Source organism: Trichoplusia ni, chromosome 4 (genome assembly GCF_003590095.1).
Source record: "Trichoplusia ni isolate ovarian cell line Hi5 chromosome 4, tn1, whole genome shotgun sequence".
Classification (NCBI taxonomy): Eukaryota; Metazoa; Arthropoda; class Insecta; order Lepidoptera; family Noctuidae; genus Trichoplusia; species Trichoplusia ni.
The window spans coordinates 18,986,144-18,999,371 of NC_039481.1; the positions used below are offsets into that span (position 1 = coordinate 18,986,144).

Consider the following 13,228-nt stretch of genomic DNA (forward strand, 5'->3'; position numbering starts at 1 on the left):
ACTCCTTGCCACCCTTCAGTGTGTATCGAAGAATTTTTGTAACACAATATTTATCGTCTATTATTATGCAAGGAGTGCGCGGCGTTGATAAGCTTCAAAGGCGTGTACGTTGCGTACGTGTGCAGGAAAAAATCTACATTCTAATAAATTAAATACTCCTGTGAACATTATAATACTACATCACACGAAAGAGAAATATTTTTGAAATTCGGAATAATACCTTGATAACCTTGTGTTTCTGTTATTTAACAAACTGCATCAGCTGAAATTGTATGATTCAAATTTGAATATCGTTTTTTATTTATATAATTATCATGCCTTCATTAAATCAATATGGAATGAAAATTATTTTTGATTCCTTAACGTTTAAAATTTTGATTAAACAATCAGGAAGAAGAATGCGTTCTTTACAACGTCAATTCCTGAGATCTACAAAATATATAAAAAATTTATAAAACTTTGAGTTAAAATAGCAGACGGCGATCTCTAAAATGACTCTACAAATTACTTAATTCCTTTTGGGTCAAAAAATACCAGACTCAGAAAGGCGCATTTAAATTTCACGCATATCAACAAAACTTTCAAATTAAGCTTATAGTAAGCTCTACCATGAATTTTAATACTCAACTTGTTCTACCATTTGTAGAGTCAGTAAATTCGGCAAAAAAGGAGAGATTTTTTTATGAGTATCGAGTATCTATAAATGGGTTTAAGGTATTATAGTAATATTGCATCAAAATAAATATTAGGTATGTTATAGGTAGGCGGATAGGCGCGCGCACTGTCGGCGGCGGCGGCGGAGCGCGGGGCCTCGTCCTCGCACTCGGTCCGCGGCGCCCTCACGCGACAGTCAGCGCCTGACCACGGGGGGACTAGCGTCGCTCCCCGGCTGACCTTACGACGATTGCTTCGCTAACCTTGCGAACAAATCGCATCTTACGTAAAACGATATGTCTCTTAATAAAATTAAAAAACATTCAAAAGTTCACACAGACTCTATATTTTTTCATTGAATTTTGTAGAGACCGGCTCCGAACTTGACCTGTGATTGTTTGTTCGAACTGTCAGTGCGCGTGTTGTGCTTTATCGATAACATAACCTGTACGATTTCAAGGGCACAAAAGACTTTGGTTAGATTGTGTTGTGGATGTTGTGTTGTAGGTTTTCGAAGCTGGTCTAACTTATTCTTTAAATTGGAGTGGGCGTATTCGAAAGTTTGAAAATCGATCGGGTGACGTGCGTGCGTGGGATTGCGTTTACGTAATCTTTGTTTACCTTGGAAATATGCACTGTGGTGACTGCTCGCTGTGATACATCTGCACGTAGTCTACCAATTTTCCGGATGAAAACAGAATGGGTAAGTCGACTGACTGAAATGCTTAATGTGTCGTGATTCGTGACGTTTTGTTGCGTTTGTTCCTTTCGAATATTTTACTAGCCTTTTGTTTACGTTGTTTTTTTTATTTGGTATTGATAAGTAAATAGACGTTACTTTTATTTTTCTTGTAACACTTAGTTTCAAAACTGTAAATTACCGTTTTACTTAGAATCGACGTAATACCTAATCGATTATTGACTAATTAGTGAAAGCGTTTTAATTTGGAGATCTTTAGACGTTTACAGAGATTTCCTTGCCTGCCCACACAGTAGCGAAATGGTATTATTCAGCGTGGGAAGAAGAATAACAACCGAAATGGTCGTATATCCATAAAGGTATATGAAATAAAAGTAACGTTGCGTTGTAGCTATCCCATTAGCAGTAATATGTGAACAAAAAGATTGATATATTACGTTTTATGTCCAAAAAAGTGGAGTTAGAATGTTGAGTAGAAATCCGTAGTTTTAGATATCCCAATATTTTTTTATCCTTATAGGTGGATTCTTAAAACTTACGCTAAAATCTGACTGTAGAATATTGTAGCGTAATATCCTCTAGATGCTTTGATTGGTGTAGTAAATAGAAATATTTGCATATAAACGTAATAAAGCATAATAATAAACAATGTATTGTTGAACAATAAAGAGCTTGCTTTCCATAGTACGTTATACCAATTGCATTCATTTTATCTTTTATAGTTACCATTCATAAAAAAATCCCTTTCACGCCTTATAGGTACTTTAAGATTATAATACTCGAGACGGAGAAAGGGCTTATCCAGTTAGTATTGATTTAATGTACACAAAGCTCCCACCGCCTATTACTTCACCCTTATATCTTAACAAAATCTTAATGGCAAAATAAACGAACAGGTTTCCTTAGCCGTGAACCCCTTCTGCAGCGCTGCAGGTATCCTGACCGGTTCAGGTACAGTAATTACACAATAAAAACAGGTTTTACAAAATTGTGTGAGAAAGCATAAAGCTAAGAACCGTTACGAGCTGTAAACTCATGTTCACACCTATTTCGTTATGAAGTAGTCGTGAGAATTAACCAAACGTTTTTATTTAAAGGAGTTGACAGGCTCGCGTCATTGATTGATTTGTGTTCAGGAGTTCGGGATCGATAAAAATGGGGAACTTATTTGTATAGTCAACATTTGTAAACAAACATTGTTAGCTAACATTATGTACTTTGGATAGCTCTATCAAACTAAAGAGTTATGGGAAAATAAGCAAGTTATCGATCGATAAAACGAGGACTCCCAAATAAGATTGTTTAATGGGAAAATAGTAAAGGGAATACTCACAAACATTGATCAAATTGTAACAATAACAAGTCGTAAACGTAATTATTAAGTGTACGCTTCATTCAGTTGACAGCGTAAACAAAGCGGTTACGACAAACTAATCTAAGTTATGAAGTTCACTTAATTGTAACCATTCACATGCGTTAAACAAATAACTGACAAGGCCACACCCTCTCGAGGATATGTTGGGCTCGGAAGGCTAAAACCTTTTTACTTACGCACTCACATAATTCATTACTATTATATTTACGAAAATATTCGCTGAATATAATACTGGCCGATTGAGTTTTATACAAATTATGATACAACTTTTACGAGCAACTTTAATGCTGACATGATCAAGCTACGAAAGCCTTTTTAAAACCGACTTTTAATTAAAAAGTTCATGTATGTGATATTTACGGGCTGATATGATAGAAAAGGCGGAGGGTAGGTGCACTAGTCGTTCTTTCAGGCTATGGTGTACATATTTGATGAGCGGCAGTCGTGTTACAATGGCGTCGGGATGAGTTCGTCTGGCGGACAGAGCAAGCCTTTGCTTTCTCATAATACTCGCCTATCTATACTTATTTTTGTGCTCAGTACACATCTTCAACAGGTTTTACTTATGCGAGGGCTAATATCGTGTTGTTTATATTTTCTTTCAATATACCCCAGTTTCATAATAGGATTAGATACACAATGGCTCTTTACAAAATCGTAATCTTTAGAAATTCCCTTCATAAACAGAGTGGAATTAAAATTTACGGTTTTCAGTTGTCGAGATAATAATATGCGACAGAAACGTTCAAAGATCCTTGAATAAGTTGAGTGACTTCAGTACAACTTTCACTCGCCGCTGGTTTCCTTAAAACTTTCAACTGACTAAGAGTGACAAGCAAATCGGAAATGTGCTCACATTTTGTATATTTAGAAAGCATTTTCTTAGCAGAAATTAATTAATTAGTTTACATATGCTCGCCATATGACTTCAAAGGCAGTAAACGAAAATTACGTTACACAGCAAGCCTTTATAACAACATAGGTACCTGCCTAAGTAATCATTTCAATTTTATCTTAAAGTATCTTAACATAAATTGGTGCCTTATTTCATTTCCTCCTTCGTTTCTGGTGGGAAATAATTCAGGCCGTTGTTTTACCTGTTTCCTTTCCAATTTGTTTCTGCCAAAATTCTGAGGAGTTATGTTTTGGTACAGAAATAACGAGTAAACTAATTTCTACCTCCTCAATAAGAATTTAGCGTTACTTATTCCGCTCGCCTCGTCTCAGCCGCGTCGGGCTCAATGGCAGCAATTCCCAGTTAAATTATTTCGCAAATTATGCTTAAAATTCTACAGAAGTAACACAATAAATCAATTTCAAATTGACTTTATACTTTAAAAATTAATTAAAGTTAAGCTGCTACTTACTATACGAGAAATGTTGCGTTAGAAACCGAAATAGCTTTTAAGGATGTCATTAGTCCCGCGGGAAATTAGAATAAATTACATAGCGTAACTGCTGCGTTACGTGTTCGTATCTAGAATACCGTACATTTTATATGAATTGGCTTGAACATAAATAGATTTGCGCCTTCACAAATGAGGTGGCTTTTTTCAAATGATAATAAATTCCTGAATACGAGATCACATCTCTTCTGTTTTCAATGAATCGAACGATCACATTAAAACGAATTTTGTTCAACGTGAAATTAAATTTCGAAATAGTCGCCGATAAAGTTAAAGCGGTCGCAGTGTGGTCTGTTTGTAAACAAACTGATGGTAAGTCAAGCGAGATGCCGCACAGACCACAGTACACCAGGTTATGAGTCAGTCACAATGATGGCATCTACCGGCAATAGTGACGCCATCCTATGGACTGCTGCGCAGTTTTACAAACGAGATTAATGTTTGCCGGAATAAAAGGTCAGCATGGGATTATTGCAATTAGTGTGCACATTAACGTGGGCTCGTCTCCGTCACGTCGTTCCTCTAATGCGTGTTGAATGTAAAGACCAGCATCGCGGTACATTAGGGATCCCGAGGGACGCGGCACGCACCGAGCCCGCTACTTACGTATGCGTGTTCCAGAACTGGCATCCTTGACAAAACTACAACTGTACCGTTCGTACCGTGTGTCAAGCAATCTCATTAGCGATTTTAAATAGCTGCATATGTGATTAGATGCTTCTATAATTGGTTGTTGGGTAATATACAATATCATCTAAAGGATTTAATATTCATCACATCTACCTACATTTGCATACCATGATATCATTTTGCAATCATTGCTCAATATAATCTATTATGTGTTATAAGTAAGATGGTTCGTAAAAACAGTGTGTGATCACGAGTTCAGTTAGGCAGTTGAATTTTGTTTAATTAATTCGTCAAATATCTTCTGGTAGAACGCTTCGATACACATAGCTACAGAGAGATGCCAAGCTTTGTATGTATGAGGTTGAACGGGTGTTTGTGACGCGTTCGGCGTCGTAAAGCAGCGAGATAAAAACTTGACCCTCCGTCGGTTACATCTCATTATTTATGGTTCACAACCTCCTTTTGCTAAGTCTTCATAAAGCACATTTTTCTTTCCGAATTCCTACTTATCTATACTTAAAAGGACTAATAATTTGATTTATTGTAGGTGTTTATTCAATATCAAGGTTCGAGATTACACTGAAGTGGGCAGGTCAAAGTTTAATTAGTTTTCACGCGACTTCATTCTGTGAGCTCAGGTCGAGCGCCGGCACCCGGGTCGAGGTCGCACTGTTTAGTCTCATTACTGCATAACTGCGGTACATCCGATAAATCCGCATTATAACACACCAGTACATAAAGACTTCCCATAAAAAATAACATTACAAAAATTCCGCAGTCTTGGTATAGTAATGTAAAAATGACTTCATCAAAACGTGTAATAAACTTAGTTCAAACATCACACGTATTATAAAGTCTTTGTTGTGAAGTGTTTTTCTTAGTAAACGCTTATCGCTATTATGGACGGAATCGGGTTAAGTAGAAATTTATCTACATCTGAGATAGCGACTCGTTAATTAATTATCATGAGTCTTTTAACAGAATTTGTATAATGACATCATGTTATGATCTCGTCATGGCGGGGTTTCCGTGATCATTGTGTAATCAACGTAATTAAGAGGAGTTATTCCCGTATTTTGACGATTTAAAAAGTTGTGTAATTGTTAGTAATGTTGATTAATACTTCTGTTTGTGTTTTTGGACCGAGACAGAGGTAGACCGGAACTGGCGGGTGCAACGAAGCGAACACGACTCAAGGTCGAGCCGCACACACCTTAATAATTCAACTAAATTATAACCACAGTGCGCATGCATCATAACTTATAATTCATCTACTTACCGCAGTGCCGTATGCATGAAAGACTGCAGCTATTATAAGCCAGACGAAGAAATGCATATAGCCCGTCTTACTGTACAAGTAATGGTTAGTGACAAGCATAAAACAGAGTGCTTTCACAATATATTACAGAAACTATTCACTGTAAGCGTCAGATGCAATGAAATATAAATAATATGAAAGGTAAACTAATCTTGACTCACACGTAATAATGAAAGGCAATTAATTACGCGGAAATGAGGATGATAATAAAATTGTCGGGATGACACGTACAATATCAAGATATTTGTAACATAAGAAACAGATATTATGTTCCCGTGGAGTAAAAACCGATTTATTGCCGTTCGGATCGCGGTCCGAAGCGTGACGGATAACGGAGTAGAGCCGACTCCTCAGCGCAACTATTTATTATGGATAATGGTCGCAGGCTGTCACGCCTCATCAGACAAATCTCACTAAGTGACCGCTCTGTTCCGTCATCAAATGCCACTTTACGGCCGCTTCTAATTGAATCATCGCGTCTTATGTCTTCAATCTTATCAATTCTATCTCCTTCATTAACAAAGTTTTTATAAAAACTGTTTGGATTGAGTAAGAACGTCAAGTTATAATGTTTGTGTGTATTCGCGTGACTGTTGATGATTGCGGCAAAAATTTCTCCGCAAAAAATAAGATTGTTTCAAATCACGGGTATTACGCGAACGCCAAAATTCTTTCTTTTTTGTTAGTTCTTGGTTATTTTTGAGAGAAAATGCTTGTTAGACATGCGATCTAAGCATAGGATCCGAAATCGACTTCCTCGATTGCGTTATTTTTATTCAATTATGATAAAGTCGTTATACCTGGAAGGGAACACAGGGGTGTACACCCACAGGCTTCTGTTGACGCCGATAAATAAGGTGTCTCTTGGTATTTGTTTCTATCCATATTCTGACACCCACTGCGGCACATATTTTTAAAACATCATATCGACATACTTTTTTCAGCAGCTGAGCTGATCTGGAAGTGATTAGGTTACAATTTTTAATGAAACGAATTAGATAGTGAATGTAGAACTCAAAACAAACAAGTGAAAGTGCAGCGCCCACGTCAATTGGTTTACTGGTGTTTATGTACGTGGAGTGAGTCAGTGCGGCGTGCAGAGTACCTCTAGCATCCCGATCACGTCACAGCCGGCCCCCGCTAACAATGATGAAAGAGGTGACCTCGAACTTGGACCTTCTTTAAATACTTACTTGTTTATTCTACCATCACGTGCGTTTTTTGATACAAAAGTGACACTTTAAAATAGCAGCGACGAAAATTATCGCCAAATTACCGACATACCCAAGACAAACATTAGCATATTTACTTAGTAGATTGTACTTGAGTAACAAGTAAACTGAAGTATAAACGTAACCTTTAAATAACTTTTAGTCGTTTCTTAAGCACAAGTGTAACATGAGTCATCGAAGAAGCAAAACATTCAATTATACAATTCAAGTGTTGGTCGGCACACTCAGTCATCGCCATTTATAGCCGGGACTATAGTCTAGTACCTACCGGTAGTTTTTGCGATGCGGCTGGTCGATGCAGTTTTCTTTATTTTTAGAAAATTGGCCTCTCATGGATAAATCATCGAATCCGGTCACGAAAACATTCAGAGCGCGGTGCGTATCAAGTATCGATCTGGTGAGCGGCTCAGCTGCGTCGCCCCACATTTCACGCTCGTTGCCAATCGCAACGAACACGCTCGCTTTGGTTAGTCGCTTTGCTCTCGCCGCGCCATCGCGGTTCTATGAATGCCGTATTTATGGATCAAAACAATGCTCACAAATAGAACACGCTACTGCTATTTGTATTCTATTAAGAGCTTGGCATTTTCATGAATCTGTACTTCCATGTGACAGATCACAGGCTCCGGTCGGATAAAGTTCACAGTTTATTACTAAAAATGTGGCTCTTTTATCAAAGAGATTACTAAACTGGGAATGACTAGCTATTATTGGATAGATGGTATTCTGAAAAGGCCAATAAACCAAAACAATTTCAACACAATTAATTGGGGACTTTTCTTGACTGAATTGGTCACTTGACGATTATGATTTTTAAGACAAAGCACACTGTCATATGTTGCAGAGAGTAAGGAGCGTGGCTTTCTGTCAAGTGATTGTTCTGTTGATACATCTTGCATAACGCCAGATGTTCACTGAGTCACTCGTCTAGAGCGAGTAGGTGTCGCAGCCTTTATCGTGATTTAATTAGGTACCTAGCCAGCTCTCTCACCTTAGCGTACTTGGCTTTTACTAACTGATGCTCACAAAGCATTATACCTACACGCTATAAAATTTTTGGTTAGCCTCATTATGAAAACAAAACATTAACGCTATCCTCATCTCTTTTCTCCACGGTTACCGGTATTTACCGTAAACACAGGTGTGGTGTGTGGTAATAAACCACTTGATCCCACTGTAGCATTTCATACGAGTTACTTATGGGAGCTTGGGCCGCCTACGATTACGTCTATCACAGTAATGCCTGGACTCGCTTGTGAACACCGTGAGAAACATTTCAAGAGAATTAACTTTCCGCCATTACTGTCACGCGAGAAAGAATAAGCATTGAACTGCACGTATTAAGTTTTTCTTGCATGTGTTACGTGTAGCGCATAACGACCAATCTGTGTAATCGATTAAATTAAAAAGTTTCACGTGCCTTCGCAATGATGATCGTTATTTGGGTCTTTGAACTAACGGGACTGCGAGTGAGCGCATGCATTCTAGTCGTGTCGTGTTGTTGATTATCGTGACTTAGCATTACATACCTACTTAAGAAAATAAATCATTAATTGGTGTGCCGTGTCTGTGGTTATCATAAGTCGAATAACTGTAGTTTTGGTATAAATCGCCGCTAGTGAAGGCGTATCTGAAACAAAGCAAGTAATTGCTGAAGACAGAGATCAAATAAAGTGTATAGACGCGGCGGCATCGTGGCAGACGAGCCTTTGGCGAGGTCTGCGGAGACAATCGGTCCTCGTGACGGCTTTGGCGAAGCGAATAATGACAGCATTGTTTGAACGCTTTAATTAATATCGATTCTGTGACATACGATATCTTCATCTAACAAATTGGAATTCAGCAATTCACAACGAGAAAGACCTAGCTGCATACACTTAGTGAATAATACTTACCGAATTGAATTCAGTTCTCACGAACAAAATTATGATATCTTAAGAAATAGAGCGTCTTATCTTTATGTATTATTTTACTTAAATATCAGCAAACTTGGCAAAGAAGCTTGTGTATTGCATGTTGCAATAAAAACAGAGACAATGGAAAGAAAAAGTTTTATTAATAAAACATGAATTTGTTTCAGTAGGTATTACTTAGTATTATTTTTGTTGTTGCATTTCGTTTGTTTTATTTGGCATTGGTATGTTTGATCATTAGTAAACATGTAGAAGGTGTGACAAGGTCTGTTTGTGGCCAGTGATATCATACTATGGACGTCGCAACCTAATCAAGCGAAGAAATCTTAATGACGTGTTAAGCATTAAGTGTTGATGTTTTATAAGGAGGCTTTTAACAATTTTTGCTTTGTAAACCCGGTACAGTCACGTTTGGTTGGTTAATTTTTGTGGTCTCGTAACCATTATAATGTAGGAAGTTTTCTGCATCCGTGATACAGGTTCCTGACTAATCTAAAAATAATAGACATGACATACTGTCTCTCTTATTACTTTAATACATTAGGTCAGTTTTTGAGATGAAACTGAAGAGGGTAAATTTCGTATTTAAGACCTTTTTTGTTATTGCTTAAGGTGGCGTATTTTCATAAAAGACTGGAGTTTAGTAACAAAAATAGAGTATATTTAATGTTTTTATTACGAAACTAGCTGTTGCCCGCGACTTCGCCCGCGTGGTTAGAAGATATAAGTTAGGAATTTTTGAACGGAAGCTCTCGAAGTTGAATATTTTTCCCCGTTTTTGCCACATTTTCCATTGTATCTTCGCTCCTATTAGTTGCAGCGTGATGGTTTATAGCCTAAAGCCTTCCTCGATAAATGGTCTATGCAACACAAAAAGAATTTTTCAATTTTGACCAGTAGTTCCTGAGATTAGCGCGTTCAAACAAACAAACAATCAAACAAACAAACTCTTCAGCTTTATATATTAGTATAGATTAAAGTTCCACTATATTTCCTCATCGTAAATGTTTGTTTACATTAAAATATCTTGTAGCCGCTGCAGGAGACGGTCGCGGTTCTATTTATGGCTATATAAAATCCCAGATAGTTTTTTATTTACTTTCTAATATTATAATCTTTATTGTAGCATTATGTCGAGAAGCGACATTAGTCGAGGGTTTTCTATCGATAGTTTTGTAATGTCTGATCAGTGATCACGATAACATTGGAGGGTAGAGCTACAGAAAGAATGACTCTAAAATCGGTGTCCAAAATGTTATTGAATATTGATAGCGTCATCCGCTGGGTCGCTTATTGAAAGCTTGAGGGAGGGTCTTTACGTGGTGATTGACAAATTGCCGATGATCCCGGGGTGATGGGTGGCAACAATGATTAACCCGGACCCGACCTGACGCTCTTTTCCGTTAACACATTTTTCTTAACAACGAACCTAAAATTTTTTGACTACCCATTTGTAAATAACAATATTGGGCTTAACGTTTTCCAGGTCGGAAAAAGGGTTCGGAGATTTTTTACCCTCAGCTTCGGCTTTCAAAATTGCCTCTATAATGTACTTTTAAGAATTTTCCTTAATAGGTACGGGAAAGTACAGCATCGGTCTTTTTATTTAATAAACAAATATAAGAATATCCAGCAACTTTCTGCGGTAAATAAAAATATGTTTAAATACTGTAATATGGTTAGTTTACTTCATCGCATAAATTAAATTGTAAGTTTTTGCTAAATCATGAATTTCTAGAGTCTGGAGAAACCGATTGGAAAGCGAATCCGCAAATGCATTTGATGCACACTAACGCTTGGTCGTTAGCGCATTAATTTCATTATATTTCTTTTTGTTTTCATTCCGTCGTTGCTAATTGTGTTGAGCTCAGTAATTCGGCCTGGGGGCCTACCGCCACCTCTAGTAAAACCGTTGTAGATGTGGAAGGGAGAAGGCGCTCTACAATTTGCTGTGCGTTGTCTCTTTTCCACAACGGTGGAAGCTTTAAGTAATTCGTCCTGGAAAACGGTATGATCAAGACAGGGTCTATTTAATTCGCTTGGCCTCTCTTTTGTATTAATTATGTGATTAGCTAATGAATGGTAAATGTGTTAAACCTAAAAGCAGAGTGTTCGTCGTAATATTAATGTACCTCCTTTAATCCATCTATACAAATTTATATTTTCTTCCCAATGAGAGCAATTTGAGGCGATTCTTTTGTTTTTATTTAAAAATAGAAAACAAAAGAATTCATTTCTTGATGTCGAGAAAACCTTTTTATTTTTGTAAACGTTTTTAAAACATTTTTTTTAAAGCAAGGATATGTAAACGTGTGCATATTCGATCGTCAAAAAGCAAGCCAGTAATTAACCGGTATTTTTAAAACGAAGTTAATACGATATACGCCTGTTTTAATTGAATTAATGCCTCGCCGATGTATTTATAGTTCATAGTATCGATCGTGTACTCAAAATGTATAAAATCCCTCCGGCTTGGAGCTGGTTCGGGTAATTTCGTAGTCAAAACGGGTACAGTATTACACTATTATCTTCGATCACCCCTTTCATGATGAGGGTTCAAAGTAACTATCGAAAGCCACGTACTGTGCTTCTTGCAACGTCGCACTCAAATATATTTAAATTAACTTTTAGTACTTTGCTAAAATGATCAAAAATCAATTTTGCAATGAATCCGTTTCTCAATAGATTATAGTAGGTATAATTAACGTTCATTCATACATATTTCTTAATATTACCAACATTTATGGTTGTAAATGTAAACTTTGATATTTCATATTACCGGTCACGGCGTCTTACACTATTCGTAATAGTTGAAGACCTTAACTAAACGCCTACAAGCGAATATTAATACTTAAACGAAGTGTTAAATGCAGTTAACACAACGTGGGAATAAAAAAAGCTGGTAAAATACGTCGATTCAAGTGCCTAATGTGAAATCCGGCCCGAATAACTAACAAGCCAGAATATTTTAACGAACCTCAAAAAAACGATCGTTAACCCTAGCATGACGCCAACCGCATTGTTTTGTCATTACCTCTGATACTTGTGATGTAAAATTGAACTTATTTTATTGTTATATTAATTAAAATAATTTGCACTGAGGGATATGAACAAAGTATAATTCGCGCTGTCATCTATCGCCCCGTAATGTTATTTTTATATGAGAGTGGCATTACCCGGGCACAGGTAAGGTGAAGCTTACTCTACTAAAACAACATTGTCTATAGTTAAGGACGTTTTTAAGCAATACGGACGTCGGTAACTTTAAAGGATCTCATTTAAGTGCACACTCAAGGGATAATCCCTTTTCGAGTATCTCAGCAGCTTTAAAAGCCAATTTGTTTGGAAGTATCTGGCTGTTCAAGGGTGTTCATTTACATATTTGTGTAACTATAATAGGGCAGTTTCCAATATTCGGCACCCACAGGGTACGGCCATATTTTGTCATTGCGATTTAACCCACATATTAATTTCTGATAGGAGATTACCGACTGTCAGTTGTAATTATGAATTTGATACCTGAAATAGGTTACAATAACACATTTAATTATGATATATTTGTAATCTGTTTATTTCATTTTGTAATTTCCTTTCCTCTATGCTGGTTGGATCGTACTAACACAAACATTGTCATGCCCGGCAATTCTTTACCCTTGTAATTTTAAATTTGCCTTGGTTTTATTTCGACCGGGTCTCTCAACTGAGGGAGACCAACGATAAATGCTTTTTAATGCTTTTTTTTTAATAGCCTTTTCCTGTGTGTCTGATTTTAAGTATCAATTGTTTTTATTTCGATCCCTATTCCGTAGTTACCTACTTCTAATTCTACAGCGAATTTTGATTATATGAATATGTAATTCACATTTATTTGTGCTAAACAAGGGCAGTAAAACCAGAGCACTTTACCTCGCCGCCAATAGACTCGTTAACGGTTTGAGCCATAAAATACATAATTTACCAAGTCTCTCTCCGACCTTAAAACCTGAATCGGTTGTTATAA

The 13,228-nt window shown here is 37.0% G+C and overlaps 1 protein-coding gene across 1 annotated transcript in view; it reads left to right on the top strand.

The window, feature by feature from the left end:
• Positions 1-654: 654 nt before the first annotated feature.
• The window catches only part of LOC113493452, a 120,662-nt gene continuing 108,088 nt past the window's right edge, over positions 655-13,228 (top strand). Inside the window, exon 1 of the mRNA XM_026871442.1 lies at positions 655-1,357. The gene's annotated coding sequence lies outside the window, so the exon portion shown is untranslated. The remainder of the gene's footprint in view (positions 1,358-13,228) is intronic.